General features: G+C 35.6%; 1 long non-coding RNA gene across 1 annotated transcript; it reads right to left on the bottom strand.

Annotated features, from left to right (window-relative positions):
- Positions 1 to 57: 57 nt before the first annotated feature.
- LOC149081447 (uncharacterized) lies at positions 58 to 11,180 on the bottom strand. The gene is made up of 5 exons (XR_016193365.1): positions 9,772 to 11,180; positions 9,353 to 9,674; positions 8,422 to 8,640; positions 8,133 to 8,292; positions 58 to 471 (listed from the first exon to the last, which is right to left on the bottom strand). It is a non-coding gene; the product is annotated as an uncharacterized LOC149081447 (long non-coding RNA).
- Positions 11,181 to 13,085: the final 1,905 nt, after the last annotated feature.

The raw sequence follows: 13,085 nt of genomic DNA, 5'->3' as shown, positions 1-13,085 counted from the left end.
TTATTTTAATGACGAAAAATATTTTTACATAATTTTCTAGTAACAGCATTGGCACACACCATTCAATACACCTGAATGATTTTGGTTGCAGTTATGACATCTACAAATAATATTTATAGGAGCTTGAACTCTGGCTTTTACAGTACTTCCTAAACACGAATACAAAGGACACTGCAGGTAAAATTGTCATTGAGTTGGCTGGGAAAAAAATGTCCATAAAAATATGGATGCCAAATAAAAAACAACCCAAAATGAAAACAATTTGCATGGGAAAACTAAAAATATGAGAAAAAAAATAATGCATTGCCCACACAAGAAATTACAGTTGTCGTTCGAAAAATGTATAAGAATTTTAGGTCAGGAATATTAGTGTCCAAGATATAAGAAACTCAAATTTCTTGAAATAAAACCTTTCGTAGAATGAGACTGCTCTGAGCGATTTGGTGGGAGATCAAAGTGGGACGAAACAGCCTATCACCAAAAAAAAGGTAAAACAGGTGAGACAATTGAAATCTGAGAATCTTTTCACTGTGTGCAAGTTGAAAAGTTACGCATTCTGTTAAAGAAAGTTGAAAGTATTCAAAACAGACATATATATATAAAACAGGATTTATATACTTGATATAACAACCCAGTTTTCATGGTGTACCAGTGGAAGATAGTCTATGTAGAAGAAAGTAAGCTATGTGCACTGTTCTCTCATTTTGGGTGTAAAAATTACACATTTGAGGTGTAAAAATGAGTGTCATGGGCTTAACGTTGGTTTCAACACCGTTCCTGCTTTCACAATTTTGAGTTTGGGTGCATATGCAGTCCTAATAGTCTTGTAAGAAATTCTGTCAATCATCCTGTAGAAATTAGTAAGTGCTTTCGGAGCATGTGAAAATTTGAATTCGATCAGAATTATGATTGAGACCATGTCCTCTCGATAAAATTATCCATTAGCTATATAAAATTTCTTTTACGCTGGTTTTTCCCCCTGAAATTAAGGCTTTATGGAGATCGTGCAATTGACTTATTCAGAAAGTTTCTATGGTTGATGCTTCAAAATCAATAAATCATCAGTAAACGAGGACAGCAAGACCATGCACATAGTGAGGCGACCACGAGGTACGGGGGTTGAATAATAGACTAGCGACAAATTGTTCTACACCGCACATATTCGAGGAGTGAGAAAGTACAGAAAGAGACAACGAGGTGCACGACTTGAACAAAAATGTTTGTTTTCACCGATCTGCTGTTGGTCCGTTTCTCCCTTTTTTTTCTTCAATCCTCTTCTGCGTAGGGATCATCACACCCGTACATTTCAGAACCCCCTCCGGCCATTTTGTCTGACTTGACGTGGTCCCACGTCAGAGTATTGTGTAGGCATCCTTAGGGTCGCTTTCAGTGATCGACGTTAGACGGCCCAAGTCATCTGACTCATCAGGGCCGGATTAACCATTAAGCAAAATAAGCACGTGCTTAGGGCATCAGTACAAAAGGGGCACCACAAAAAGATAGCAAATGTACAATTTTTTTCAACATCGATCATCCAATAGAAGATCCTAAAATTTAAAGAACGCTTGTGATTGTATAGTTGAAGATCGTTATCACAAAGGATGGCACAAAAGATGAGAAACTAATAATATTGCAAACTAGATTTCACATTATTGCTAAGTTTTTCGATTAGCTTTTCACAATTTTCATAAAGTACGCCCAGGGCTGTCTTAACATTATCATACGCCTACATGCAAAGCGATTTTTCTGAGAGGCGCTACAACTACCTGGCTAAAAATTCCTACCTACCTATTTGCATATTTACTGTTGAAAATCGGAACCAGATCTAATTGTCACTTGACATCTCGGTGGAAGTGCCCAGATGGGGCCCTTGCAGTAAACCAAGTTCTACAAAATAAGGACATGATTTTTGTGGGTCATTAGAGGGTCAACTGCGTAGTTTGATCTATAAAAGTTATGCGCCCCCTTTTGTGATGCGCCCGTGCACCAGACCCGCTTCCTCCTCCTCCCCCTAGTTGCTTCCCTGCCTATTGGTAATATTATGGACATTCTAAGATTCAATGGTTTCTCCTTGGAGTTTTGTTACCGCCTTTATCTCTTACCGTTCGTCATAGTGGTACGGTTCTAATTTTAAAAATTCTCAAAATGTGACCTGAAATTACCCTGTACGAGTTTTGAGGATGAAAATACAGTGTACACGAAATAAAAAATGTAAATTTTTAAACGTTCCCCCCCCCTCACCCGCCCTCTAACTTCCATTTAGACAGTTGTTGCTCTTTCTCTACTGAACCCAACAGACAAATTACATGTTATTAACTGCATTGTTCCCTGAGATATTTAAATTCAAAAATCGGAGACAGGTCCGGGCTTAGGCGAATTTCGCGGCACAATACTAAACAAATTTTATGTAGTTGCTCCCCAACTTACAAACTTTTCGAGTTACGAACGTAAATCTTGAATGACAGGTAGGATCATCTTCAGAGTAGGGTGACCACATTTCCTCGAGAGATATACGGGAAATTGGGATTCCAAATACGGGAAAATACGGGACATCGCCAATTATTGCCAAAAATGACGACAAAACCGAACAAGTCACCAAATATTGTTGAAATAACGGAAAAATCACAATGGCGGGAAATGCAGCATTACTGCTGATTGCAGTGGATTAAAATGAATTCCACGGGAAAAAAAAACGTTCACTAAGACAAATGTGGGAGATTAATATTCTCATTTATAGTTGTAATTATCATAATATAATTTATGAGTTCAAAAATAATTTCAATCTCTGACTTCAATAAAGAATAAAAATTCAAGTATGCTTCGTGCAAAATGCGGGAAAAACCGGGACACTTTTGCCAAAAAGTCGGGACAGCCAAAAAAAACAGAAAATACCGGGACTGTCCCGAGAAATACGGGACGTATGGTCACCTTACTTAAGAGTACCATGGTGTCCCCCCCCCCCCCGCGAGCCAAGGACCCTTTGCAGAGTTTGCAGAGTAAAGTGAGTCTATTGTTCTCAGCACCCTTTGAAGAGTAAAGTGAGCCTATTGTTCTCAGGAAAAAACAGTCCCAGAATCCTTTGCGTTAGATCCAGTCAAGGTTACCACAATAAATAGCTTATCGCATGGGCTTTTGTCGCCAAGAAAGATAGAGATGGTTTGTTGCCAACTCTTAAAACAAAAACTTGCTCAAGAAAACTAAATGACCATATTTTCTGTATTTTACGGTATAAAAATTTTTTTCATTTCAATCAAAATACGGGATTACACTATAAAAGTTTGATAAAAGTCCTTTTATAAAACTTGAAAAATGCTACCAATGAAATCGGTTGCATTTTCTAGAATGTAACCAATAATCTTATTATTGGCATTTTTCAAATTATATAAAAGTATTTTTATTAAAATTTTGTAGTGTAAGGCCGGTATTACACTATAAAAGTTTGATAAAAGTACTATTATAAAACTTGATAAATGCAGCCAATAAGATAAACGGTTGTATTTTCTAGAATGTAACTAATAACCTTATTGGTTAGATTTTTCAAGTTTTATAAAAGGGATTTTATCAAACTTTTATAGTGTAATACCGGCCTAATCCCGGAATTAGGTGGAATTTGTTTAAGGCCAGTATTACACTATAAAAGTTTTATAAAAGGGATTTTATCAAAGTTTGTAATACCGGCCTTAGAGAAATGTGTTAAAATATTTTTTCAATTAGAAATGTTTCACCTCAACAAAAATCATTCACTGCCGCGTTTTGGGAAATATGGTTGCATTACATCAGTACAGATCCGTAGCGTGCCTTATCGGGGGGGGGCCCCCCCATGCAGACTTTTCTTACGACCCCCTTAAAAAGAGCTATTGTTATGCTAGATATGTGTACATTTTCTGAGATTTGGCCCATTTGGCTTGGGCCCTTAGGGCAGTTCCCCGGTTGCCCCAGTCTTCTTACAAGCCTGAATCAGCGCCGAACTTACAAAAGTCAGCGGTCGCACATATATTACTAGGCCGCAAAATATCAGGGGTCGTAAAACGGGCGATTAAATGAAATTAAGATCTGATAAATGAAAAAAATTTGTTCCATTATGAGTTCAAACGCTTGGCAAAGATTTTTAGATCGATTTATAGAAATGCCGTATGGAAAATATGTCGTTATAACCAGAAGCGGATTAAGGTCGTTTGAGATCTCGAGCGCAGAAGGAGGGGCCCCTTCAGTGATGGTAACCTCTTCCAACAAAATTTCCCTCAAAAATTTCCCTTTTGACTAAATTTTTCCCCACGCATTCAGAAAAATGTGCTGCCATCTAGCGGGGGATATACGTAATCAAACGTAATCAAGAATTTTACAATAGAAATGTATTGCACTGCATTAATTTTTTTATTTTTTGCAAAAATTCTTTTGTTTGATGAACTCTCAAAATTTCCCACAAATGACAAGAAATTTCCCACTTGGGTGAATTTTGTCCAATTTTTCCCACTAATATGGGAAATTTCCCACGAGTTACCATCACTGGGCCCCTTTAATCAGAAAAAGTGTGGGTATTTTGCAGTTCTCTTAAGTCGGGCCCCGGGCGTGCCACTGCCGTTAATTCGGCCTCTGCTCATAGCATACTCAAATACAGTAAAACCTCGATAAGTCGTCACCTCAAGTTAAAGAAAAATTAAGACGACTTAAGCGGAGTTCCGTCAGATTTAATGTGCAACGTTATGAAAATCGTATAAATTTAAAGTAATATGACATTTATTAAAGTATGAATCAAAATAACAATATTAATAAAATTTATAGATTGCGAAAGAAAAAAATAATAGCAATTTTTTACCTTTTTTATCTCTTATTACTTGTGTAGTGAAATGTACTGTACATTTAGATTTAAACTAGTAATTTTTAATTTATAGACTAACAGAGCAACTGTTTGAATAAGTAGCTTTTCTTCGTAACAGAACTCTCAATTGCACATTAATTTTACATATACATCTGATTTAATTTTAGTGTTTGAATTCTTCATGATGCAACTACAAAGTGATCTCGAACACTTTTGACTTTGTGGAGGGGCCCCTGGGCACGGAAAATTAAACTGAAGACCTCAACTTGGGAAAGAATGTCTAATTTTTTTCAGCAAATATATTTTGTTTAAATTTCAAGCCCTAAATTAGTTGAGTCCATGCTTTCTATGATTATTTATTATCCGTACCCGTTGCACTTTGACTTGATTAATTTGATTCTTTGATTTACATAATTTTTGATTTCCTTGCACTATGTGTAATCTTTGACGAATCAATAAATTTTGGTTTTGCCGGAGATGCCCTGGGGGGCCGAAGTGCTTACGTTGCTTCTTGCGACAGAGCTTGGGTGTCTCGCGGTTTGTCCAGTTTCTCCAATGCAGCCCATGCAGAAATGAGATCTAGCCTGAACAGTCCCCAACGTTCCAAAAACCTTATTCAGCAAATGAACTTCCCCAGCGTAACTTTTGTTACTTAAACTGTTCCGTTTGGGTATATAGGATTTTATGGTGATTTTTAAGCATATGGCAATGCTGTTAACAAGCTCTTTTTTTTAATGGGAGCCATAAAAATATTTTGTTTCTATTTCTCATAACTTTTTCATAGTGACAACTTAACCGAAATTAGCGACGAGTAAACGAGGGTTTAATAACATTGTGGTCTATGAGAGCTGGAAGGGTCTGAAGAAAAATGACGATTTAACCGGAGTGACGACTTAACAAGGTTTTATTGTATATTCGGAATATCATAGTGGAAGCTCCCATCACAACCAAGTCAACACGAATAGTATTAATTGTGGTAACTTTTCATGTAAAATGTGTATATTTTAAGCACAGTTTTTAACAAGCTCGTTTCCCTTAGCAACAATAACCGAAAAATAGTATATGCTAAAAGAATTTGCTTTTTTAGTGCAAAAAAACATATTCAAAGGTTGTTAACCAAGATCTTATATAATGTAGCAAATTTAAATTTATTTCAAGTTATTATTTTTTTTAGAACTAGCCCCATGAAAGTAAACATTCAAATTTTGAATTGCAGTCAAATCCCATTACACTGAAAAAATCAGGACAGAGACCATTTTACTGGTAGTTGCATTATCTCACAGATATTTTCATTTTCTTTCCCATAAGAAGTAACATTATCTGGTTCTGTATATCACCCACTCTTAATATTCAATAATTTTTTTTTTTATACTTTCACCATTAAGCCCAGTTAATCAAGGTTCTCCTGTATAGTAGTAACAGATTTATACAGATTATTATACAGGTTGATTATAATTTAAAGTTTTGATTCTAAAACTATACAATAAGAACTACTGGTCAGAATAACTTGAAATTTACATGGATACTTCTGAAGCAATGAGAATTTTTTCGGCAAAAGGGAAAAAATGCAAAATGTGCAAGTCAAAGCCACTTGAAAGGTAAGCGTATTCACTCAATGTTAAAGAATGGCAGCGCCATCTGCGAAGCGGAAGGGAAAACTTTCAGATTAATGGTCGTGGCTCCCCCTTTCCTGTACTGCTGATTACGTCACTTTTCCATGGATTTTCGCTGCTAAATCAGCCATCAATGATGTGAGAATTAACTCATCACCAAAGAAAACTTTTCAAGCGGCGCTACTATCGAATTACAAAGGAAACCGATTCATCATTCAAGCATCGTGATTTAAAAATTAATTAGTCATTATTATTTAATATAGCTGAATTGCATTTCATGACCTCTATCTTGGATTGCAAATGGTGAAATCACCATAAAAAATAAAAAAACGCAGATAGACTATTTATACTTTAACTTTCCGTCCATAACTTTGGAATTATGTTATGAACAGTGGTTGAATTGCAAGCACATCCACATCATGACATACTCTGACCCGTTGTTGAACAAGCATGGTTGTGCTTTCACCTCATTGCCAGAACACAGTGGGTAATATATTTAACATTTCTTAAGCAAGTTCAGTTTTATTTATTCAATTACTTCATTTTTGTAATGTTTCCATGAATTATATGAAATTGTGCAATGCTAATTAAATTATTTTGCTCTGACTGGCTATCATTTGCATTCTACTAGGAAACTTCCCACATGTTGGATGAGTACAGTGTCGTTAATTTTATATTTTTAAACATTTTTCCCATGTAAATTCGAGTCATTCTGATGATGGCTTTTCTAAAAAGTGTTTTGAAACCAGAACTTTAGTTATAATCCCTAAAGCAGAATGTGCCAAAATCTGTGACATACGTCGCAGAACAATTAGGAAGAATTTTAAGAAAAAGTGCAAAAATGCATTATTACATGTATGGGAATTTTTACCGCAGAACATTTCGTCAGCTGATATCTTACCACAGAACAGTACTAAACATTCTGCTTTGGGGGTTATAATCACCATGTATATCATAAATCACTGCTAATTAATCTGCATTATTTCAGCTTCATTAAATACCTAATATTCACCTAATTTTTATAGCAGTTTTTGCAAAATAACTTCTTAATTAAGCATACTGAAAGTAACTGGAGGAAAAACATTTGTATTATATGGTTAATAATTATAATTATATGGTTAAGAATTGTCAAAGTAATTTATTGAGTTAAGCAAAAAAATAACTAAATTTCAGAAGTGGATTTTTGTTACAATGTAAGAAATATTTGTAGATTAATATAGGAATAGTGTTAGTTACATTAATAAACATTTTATTTTAATTAATTATTAGAAGTTTGAAAAAACCTGGTTTAAACCAAGAAAAAGTTTTTTTCACCAACCCTGTTCTAAAGTCTCATGGAGTTTGCTAAAACAGGATTTGACTGCATTTCAATTTCGCCACAAGAAAAACTATTTTTGCTGAGTTTTTCTTTCTCCCCATGATTTTTACCGCTACTGCAAACATTTGTCAACCCCACTGGCTATTGATGAACAGGTTGGGAGGAGACAAAACTATCAACCGTTTAGACTTTTTAATCCTTTTCTGGCACATACATGAGGGTGGGATGAAAAAAATTGTTTAGAATACCGAATTCTATTAAGGCTCAAAACTTACATATCTGCATGTTGATTCAATGGAAAAATATCATACATAAAATCATCGATTCGCACGAAAGGTACAAATTAAGGGTATTATTGACATACATTTTAATCTTGACTTACTTCTTCGGCTTAGTTGTGTTAATATATTCTCTATCCTTGGATTGGGTCTTCACAGCTGCTTCATCCTGGTGGGTCTTCTTTCATCTTTTTCCTCCTGGTCTTTACACGTGCTGCCAGGATGTGTATTGCCTTCTCCTTAAGATAGTGTCTCGGGATGACCCTGTGAAAGAAAAATTCATGTCGATAAGAATCTGAATATGGTGCATAAATTATAATAGCTGCATTGTGTTTATTGGCATGCATTTTAATGTTGTATTTGTTTGTGCCGTGTAGAATCAATAAAAATTACCTCTTCGCCATATATTTTATGTCTCCTCTTGAGCTTCATTCATGTAGCCTAGGATGAAATCGCCTTTAAAGTCTGGATAGTCTGAATTGAACTCCTGTGGCAATTTATAAACAACATAATACGCTATTTCTGAGCCAGTGAACGAGAATCGTAAGTGGATGGCCCTGAAAAGGACTGCGTCTTTTCTTCGAAGGTTGACATGAAGAAAAAAACTGAAAACTACGAAAAATGTGAAAAAAAATTGAAGTATTAAAAAATTAAAAGTATAATCAGCGGTACAACCACCGGATTACAGAAAATAAAAACGTGGATGAAAATATAATCAGTGCTGTTGCCAACTTCAATAACGAAAAAAGGCAATAATAAATAATAAGTTGATAGCCAATAGTGCCAATCAACAATCGCGCCAAAGACTACATCGTGTGCTTGCCAAAGACTATATTGTGCGCTTATTTGTGATTGGTCACCTACTTCCACAGCATCGAGGGACCCGATGATTCAACAAAATATTAGCTGTGCAAGCAATGAAAGTGTTTATAATGTTCTGGTCGAATTGACTGGCCATGGTTCCTTTGAATAGAACTAAGAACATCTTGATTTTATTTTTTAAACTCTATAAAGATGAACACCATAATGTTTCAGTATTTTTATGGAAAATATGAAACACACACATAACATTCTGACATGTACAAATTTGTTAGAAATTCTGAGGAATATGTATGATGTGCATGTAGGTCAAGTAGTAGTTTTAGAAAAAGTTGTATAATTTCAACATTCTAAACAATCTGGTTCATAATGAAAATGAAACGAGATCAAAATGATTGGCTTGGTCCTTTGATTGTTCAAATGTTAAACTTCCCTTCATAGGCGGATACAAGGAGAGGGCAAATGAAATAAAAATACATGAAAGAAAAAATGAATATGAACTCACTTGCAACTTCTTGCCTCTCTGCTTCAGTAAGATTTGGATCTTCTAAATCATAAATCATTAGTATGTCCAAAGTGACTTTTCCAATGCTGTACTTGAACCTTTTCAGAGCTCACTAGAAGTATTATTTCTGCAGGACACCAGACATCAATCTTTCTGCTACCTTGACTTTAACAACATCTCTGGCCAGTGGATTTGCTAATGAAATTTCCCGACCTATGACAGACAAAGGTCTTCCGCATTCCTCCTTTTATGCTATACTGATGGTGTCTTCGATAGAAACATTTCGACTGTTTCTCCATTTCCACTTTCCAAAGATCAAAATCTGCAACAAAACAAAAAAACCCATCAGTTTCAAAATTATAAATAACTTCATACCTGTCACTTTTAAATACTAGATTGATAACCTTGACAAAAATTACCAATGAAAAAACAACTTTGAGTTGGAGTATTTAGATTAAGGGTCTTAAACCTTCCTGAGCAGTGAGCACTATTTACGCCCACCATCAAATGAAGAGCACCTTCAAGACAATTTTGACAAACATGCCTGAAATTACATAATTATAATCCTTGGATGCAATTTTCAAAGATGTTTAATTTAAATGCTTATCAAGCACCTGCAAACAGTGAAATCGGACATAGGCATTTACATTTAGGTGTTTCGGGAAGCAACAGGGTGGAGATAGCTGGTTGTTTAGATGATTGAAATGAGCTGAACGGTTCCAGAGAAAAATCAACCTGTGTGGGACTAATATTTTTGGCACTTTTTCTCACCAAAAAATTTTGAACTCCTTCAACTGGACTGGGATTTGATATCCCCTCGTAGACCGAACACATGAACACATACTGCAGCAAAACGGTAAGAGCTAGAGAAGAGCATCAAAAACAATTGTTTTGTTGTACATCTCACATACTCGAGCAAAGAGACAAAGAGAAAGAGCCCACTCAACAAGGATTGGAAGTAAAAAAAATACTTGTTTTTCCCGCGAGGTAAGGTTTTTCTCTCCCTCCCTCTTCTGCAGAGGTATCATCACCTCCTCACATTTCAGAACACTACAGTAATTTTTGCTCTTCCCCACAGTGTTTACTATGTGTGGGCACCTCTTCCTCTGCCCTAATGCATTTTCTCCTTCCAAATCACCTGCTTATCTCTTCGCTCTACTACAACTCCAGCCTTAGGGCTATACATCAACACTCAACAACTAGGCACTCTTGCACAACAGTCCAAGAGTTGCCTTTGGAAATGAGGATGGCATTTAAATCAGACACGGCAAAGTAAATAGCTGTTTACATAAATTCAATATTTCTCTAGTTATCAAGATGGATGCAAATAATGAAGGGAATGGGGGCCCTTGGGACAATTACAAGTTTTAACCTTTTTTGGGAGAGTAAACAGAGAAATCACCTAGTCGTTAATCATAATATCCAAAATGTTCAAATGGTTTAGTGTCAGTAATTGTAATTAAATTTCTAAACTAAGAGCAGAGGCACACCTCCCTGCCTACGCCTCTATATATAAGGAACACCATCGACAAATAGTCACGGAGAACATGGTGCCGACCGAACATAGCTTCACATTCGGGGCACTTTTTCCACGGCTGTATCCGAAATTGAATGGATTGCTCGCACATGCCTTTTCAAGGTATTTGCCCTGGAAAACACCGACTCGCACAAATTGCATCGTAATTCTGAGCGATTCCCCGTGTTAGAAGAGGTATTTGGTCCTGATAAGGGCCGTTTATTTCCATGATCGGATGACATAACAAGGACGGCAACAGAAAAATGAATAGCAGAAACAAGCAAGAAAACGACGACAAGCGAAACACGAGACGAAAACATGGCTGAACGAAAAAAGTAGAATGCGATTTTCTTCGCCAACCTTCAATTCTAAGTCTTTTCGCCAATTTTAGACGCCAATTTTAAAGCAACCTCGCAATGTTCACTTTGCTCTCTTAAACGCTCCGCCCGAGCCAAGGGATTTTTGGAGGCCCTACCTTAAAAATTCTACAAAAATTACACTAGGTCTCGTTTTTCTGAAGCGCCTCTTCTCTTGAGGACCGGGGAGAGGGGGGGGGGGGGCATGCGTTAAGACGGCATTGTCTAAGGTTCACACCAGGCGTCCTCCTTTTTCAGTTTTGAATCTGGTAACCCTATCTGAAGACTACATAACCCGTATTATCACTTATTTGTTCGATCATCCATACAGTCCGAATTTCTTGGGGAAAGAAATAATTTTTTTTGCTGCATGAAATCGATTATTGCTAATGTACGAATTTTGTTACCGAAATTTTCGTCTCATAAAAGATTTTATGCTAAACATTAACACAAAAGAGCTCTATCTCTCTTTTTTTTTCATCATCGCGTGAGTTGCCTATAATTTCTAGATTAGATGGCAGCACCAGCAGTATATAATTATTATATTAATCAAGCCTCAGAAAATCTCTGTCGTCTGCTTCTCTCCACGTTCCTTGTTTCTGACGTCTCCTTGTGTCCTCAAGAAATTACTGAACTGGAAGTTCAAACTGCCAGTTCTGTTTGTGAGCTTAGCTTGTAGGGAACCGAACAAACCGTCTGTCGTCTGCTCATTAAGAAGTTCTTTGTTTTGGACGTCTCCTTATGCTCAAAGAAAATAACCGAACTTTCAGTTTAGATTTCCAGTTCAGTTTATGAGCTTTGTTCAAAAGGAACTGAGTGGAATAAAGAATATAGTTTTTTTACTTTAAACTTCATCATCACCATCATCACCACATGAGTCATTTTTAAATTTGGGATTAGATGGCAGCACATTACTATGAAATGGAGTGTGGAAAAATTCACTTTTTACGATCTTACCTGTCGTCTGCTTGTGTGGAGGTCCTTTGTTTTGGATATATCCTTGGGTTATGAACTGGAAGTTTAATGTTTGAGGTCTATCATGGAGGTTATTCTTTCGTCCATGCAGGTCCATCGAGCTTATATTACTGGAGGGAGCCACGGAGGAAAGAATAACAGGGAGCATCCATCCGCCGCGACGCCGTCTACATGTAATGCAAAAAAACCACGTTTGTCCATAGAAAGGTACAGTTCGGTCTCTAAATATTGCGTTTTAAAGATTAAGAAAAAGGATCTAGAACTCATCTAAAGATGAAAAAGATTTAATTATTTATTTCATTAATAATGGAATAACTTCTTTCATTAATGCTGAAAATTTTCTTTCATGAATTCTGGATTTTCCTTGATTAATATTCCTTCATTAATTCTTTTATTTTCGTTCATTTTTATGGAATTTTCCTTCATTAATTCTGGAATTATTTTCTTTATTAATTATTATTTCTTTCATTACTTCTGGAGTAACTGCTTTCGTCAATTCTGGATTTGTTTCTTTCATTAATGCTGAAATTATTTCTTTCATTAATGCTGAAATTATTTCTTTCATTAATGCTGAAATTATTTCTTTCATTAATGCTGAAATTATTTCTTTCATTAATGCTGAAATTATTTCTTTTATTAATGCTGGAATTATTTCTTTCATTAATTTTGGAATTATCTCTTTCATTAATTTTGGAATTACCTCTTTCATCAATGCTGAAATTATTTCTGTAATTAATTCTAGAATTTTTTTCTTTCATTAATTCTAGAATTGTTTCTTTCATTAATTCTAGAATTTTTTCTTTCATTAATTCTAGAATTTTTTCTTTCATTAATTCTAGAATTTTTTCTTTCATTAATTTTGGAATTACCTCTTTCATTAATTTTG

Source organism: Pholcus phalangioides, unplaced genomic scaffold, assembly GCF_987345545.1.
Source record: "Pholcus phalangioides strain wild (caught in Gottingen) unplaced genomic scaffold, Ppha-v1.0 ptg000010l_1, whole genome shotgun sequence".
NCBI classification, from domain to species: Eukaryota; Metazoa; Arthropoda; class Arachnida; order Araneae; family Pholcidae; genus Pholcus; species Pholcus phalangioides.
The sequence above is the reverse complement of the archived record's forward strand: the minus strand, read 5'-3'. Positions and strand labels throughout refer to the sequence as shown.